The following is a 4440-nucleotide window of genomic DNA, read 5'->3' as shown; positions in this document are numbered from 1 at the left end:
TCTTTTTTTAGTTTTCATTTTAACAGCAGTTTTTGTTATATTATATTTGAATCGCAGAACATATACTTACGGATTATTAATTATATATTCATTTCGTTTATAAACGTATTACTTAAGTTGAAAATAGAGACCGCGTTAGGCATTCCTCCAACATTGAATTCGCTGTTAACTTTAGTTGTGAGATATTAACTAAAGTGTTCACAGATTTAACTGCAATTATGAAAGCTTAAAGTTCACGTTAATATATAAAATGAAATGATGTTTTTCCATCTTCGAACAAACGATGTTTTGCGCTGAAAATGTGTATTTCTAATGCGCTCAAGAACATCAAAAATTTTCATAAGGGGGAAAGACTCGAGAGGAATGTGTGCATTATCAGAATGTTACTACGCTTTGATAATAATATGGTCGTCACAAGCAGAACGAATATAATTATGTCGATAGAAATAACTCATCAACTTGGAAATTGCTCAAAATATATATCTATTAAAAGTTAAAATGACAAATACTTTTCGATATGATTCAATTGTATCAATTATGTGTGTGCATTATTAAGTATTTTGATCAATTTATCGAATAAGAAAAATAAATAATCGGCGAAAAAAATTATCCCAAAAATATCGATGCTACCCTCATCGCGCAAAATCTAGGAGTGCCTTTGTAACGTGTCTTCGACCGAGCGTCGGTCTTTATAGTATGGTTCAGACAATAACCCAAAGCACAATATAATAGTATAAAATTTTCCTCAAGCTACCTTGCTTTATGATTGGTTATTAATACACTAATTGGTTTGGAACAGTAAATCAAATGTAATCAAATGCTATATTCATATGACCTCGAACCCCACTATTTACGCTTATGACCTCGGGTCTATGTATGGAGACCTATGTCTCAGGATTATGTATGGAACCCTATGCCTCGGAGCTATGTATGGAGACCTATGTCCTCGAGACGTTGTATGGAGACCTATGGCCTCGAGACTATGTATGGAAACCTATGTCTTCGGGTCTATGTATGGAGACCTATGTCTCGGAGCTATGTATGGAGACCTATGACCTCGAGACTTTGTATGGAGACCTATGACCTCGGAACACTTCGTTATGACTCCGAGTCTGTGTGACTCGTTACCCTAGGTATGGAGCCTTGTAGTGTTGTGTGAAGGTATGTGACTTATATATCAACTATTAGCGACCCGGGCTGCTGAGGGGTAGGAATCCAACTTCAAGGCTCTCAGAACGTTTGAAGAGGATAGCCAGTCTCTATGTGCCCAAAGTCCCTAATGTATGTTAATAATATAATTTAATTACCTAATTTCGCGATGTTAACTCGACGAAGTCGGCAGTACAACTGACTATTCATAGAAGAAACGCGCCCTTTTATACTTTCTGCTCATGCGGCGTTACTCGGACATTTCCATAGTGATACAGTTGAGATCTACGTAATAGTGGTTTGACTTAATTATAAAGCATAATAATGAGATTCTGGTCTTTATCAACAGAATAAACATTTATTAAACAAATGGATATAAAAACAACATACAACGACATACAACGATACATTTCTAGGCATATTTTCAACAATGAATTAAACGTCAACAATGCTTACCGGAAATCAATGGACGCTTTTAATATATGAACTAAAAGGAACAATTTACCCAAAGAAAAATGAACGTAAGTAAAGAACGGTGGTAGGTTAAAAATCACCACATTACCCACGCCTCCGATTTTAAGCGTCCCGCTTATTCATGTATTTATATATATATATATATTTTTTAAACAACATAACATGGCAAATCAAAGCAGTCTTAAAAGAACACCAAAAATTAACAAAACATGATACTCTATAATACTCTGTAACAGTAATATGCACTTTACCTAAGTGTCAATGATTAACAGAAAATAAAACAATCATATTTCACAGTCTAAGCACTGTGTTGCATTGTGACATGAATAAAGAATGACTGCCTGTCTTTACATGTGTGTCCGCACACATTACACCTCCAAGGCTGTCCATTGGTATGGCAACCCTGGTGGATGAAGTACATTGCCATATCCTCAAAGTATATTCCACAAAAATTGCACTTGTGCAATTTGTTGCACTGACATTCATTTAGCATTTGCACGGTGTCTCGTGTCTGTGTCCCCCTTTCAGCAACGATAACTGCATCCTGCGTACTTTTGTTCATTTGGACAACACTGTCGACTTGAACGGCATTCTCTCCCTTCGGTTTGTAATCCGCTCGAACCCCGCTACTGCGCAACCACTTCCCAGTCTCTACCTTATCAATGCCTCTACACTGTTCATCAAGGATTTTGACTTGACAACTGGGTCCAGGATGTTCAGACTCCGAACCTTTGGCTCGCTTGACCGGCGCTTGAACAGGAGTGGGAGCCGTTCTCTTTCTAACAGTCCTACCTAACTCAAAGTCACTATCTTCGTCTGAAGAAGAGCCCTTCTCGTCCACACTGATCTCGGGATCGGAATCCCAGTCACTTTCGCCGTGATCTTCCTTATCAATCACTGCACTCGCGCAAGCGCTGGCAGACTCAGAACATCCCTTGTCACTACCCTGGGAAACTTTATCGTGCCCCGTTCGGGCATAATGTCGTTTAAGGTTAACGACCTTCTTGAAGGTTACTCCGCACGTCTTGCATGCGAGTCTCTTCAATGTACACGTCATAATATGGTCTCGGAAGCTAACCGTAACCGGTACATCCTTTTTGCATACTGAAAACGAGGTGCTAGTACTTGCGGCATTCTTCGTTTTCGCCATGGTCCTCCTTTTTGATCGAGCAGGACTCATGCGCTTAGCACAAACGTCACAACCGCTCACATAGATTTTCACATCATATCGTTGTCCAGGCCAGTAATATTGTTGTCTAATCTTTTCAAACGTTTTCTTAATACCAAGGTGTCCTGGTGACTTGATACCATGCATGTGTTTCAACACAACTCGCCTTTGTTTGAACGGAACGATGGCCTGCCAATACACAATATTGGTCCCAAACACATCCCATTTCCGCACTACTAAGTCATCTCTGACTTCGAGACGCTCCCATTGATTAAGTAGTGTCTTGAGGAAAAGACTGCATTTTGCAACGTCAGCATTATTTGGTCGTGCATTATCCAGGATCCACTGCTTCAGACGTGAAACATCTGCGTCAGCGTTCTGAGCTGAGACAATATCTAATATTATATCAGCATCATGGGGTTTCCTCTGTTCGATGATATTCACTGCAGGTTTTACATCTCGCGTGTCCGGACAGTTTTCACCACATTGTCTAAATTGCCTCCAATTTAGATCATCAGCATTTCTATGCAACCGACGTGGTCTATGCTCTATCTTAAAATCATACGACGCTGGTGTGCTACCCGCGCATCCTGAAGCTCCTTTGCTTTTAATAGAACACCTGTCTCCATTAATGAGTATCTGCTCTGACGCCAAGTCAATATGACACTGATACTGCTTGAAAAAGTCAAGACCTAACATGATTTCTCCATCAATGTCTGCTACTATCGTCGTGATCGGGTAGGTTTTCCCATTAATGCGTAGGTCTAGCGTGGTTTGACCTTTGATATTAAGCGGCGTTCCACAAGCCGCGAAAATGTCCTTGTCAAAATATTTGAGTTCGGTACACTTGCCACAAATCATACTCCAGGTATGTGTTGACATCAATGAAAGTGTAGCTCCTATGTCTATAAGACAGCTTACAGCAGAACCATCGATGTGTGCTGTTACGAAGAATAAGCCGGCCCCATTGAAAGCGGATTTCTTAACTTCACCACCCTTGTCACCTGTACTTCGGTCCATTTTATGTGACGCATTCGTATTTGACCTTTGACTATTATTATACCTGGGAACATTAGTGCGCCTTGGGTTCCATCGAGGTGTTCGGAAGTTATTCCGTGGTCTATCTGAGCTCGTGTTCCTAGGTTGAAATGATCTCGGGGCACTATTACTTTGTCGTTTCCACTCACGAAACTCGTTTTGTAACTGTTGAATTGCAGACTGCAAGGTCTTGAGGTCGTTCTGATGTTTGATCTGGCTATCGCCCTCGGCAGTACTTGTTGCCAGCACCTGACTTGAGGCAAGGTGCTTTTGCTCAGCTTTGTAGTAGGCTTCCATTTCGACTGCATGACGCACAGCATCATTCAGACTCGATGGTCTAGCCTATTTGGTGCGTATCCTCAACTCTACGCTATGTAGTGAATCTAAAAATTGCTCTTTTGCAAGGGTTTCTCTAACATCGGCTGGGGCAGTAGGGTAAGCCAAATTTGTCAGCCTTCTGATGTCCTGCGCTAGTTCTGACAAGTTCTCCGATGCACGCTGTTTTCGTTCTCGAAGCTGCACCCGGTACAATTCTGTTTGATTGGGCGGCTGAAACCTTTCTTGCAAAGCTATCACAAGCTCTGTATAGTCATTGCAGTGTTTGGACAAAT

The sequence above is a fragment of the Dreissena polymorpha genome, chromosome 3 (assembly GCF_020536995.1).
Source record: "Dreissena polymorpha isolate Duluth1 chromosome 3, UMN_Dpol_1.0, whole genome shotgun sequence".
Taxonomy (NCBI): Eukaryota; Metazoa; Mollusca; class Bivalvia; order Myida; family Dreissenidae; genus Dreissena; species Dreissena polymorpha.
The sequence above is the reverse complement of the archived record's forward strand: the minus strand, read 5'-3'. Positions refer to the sequence as shown.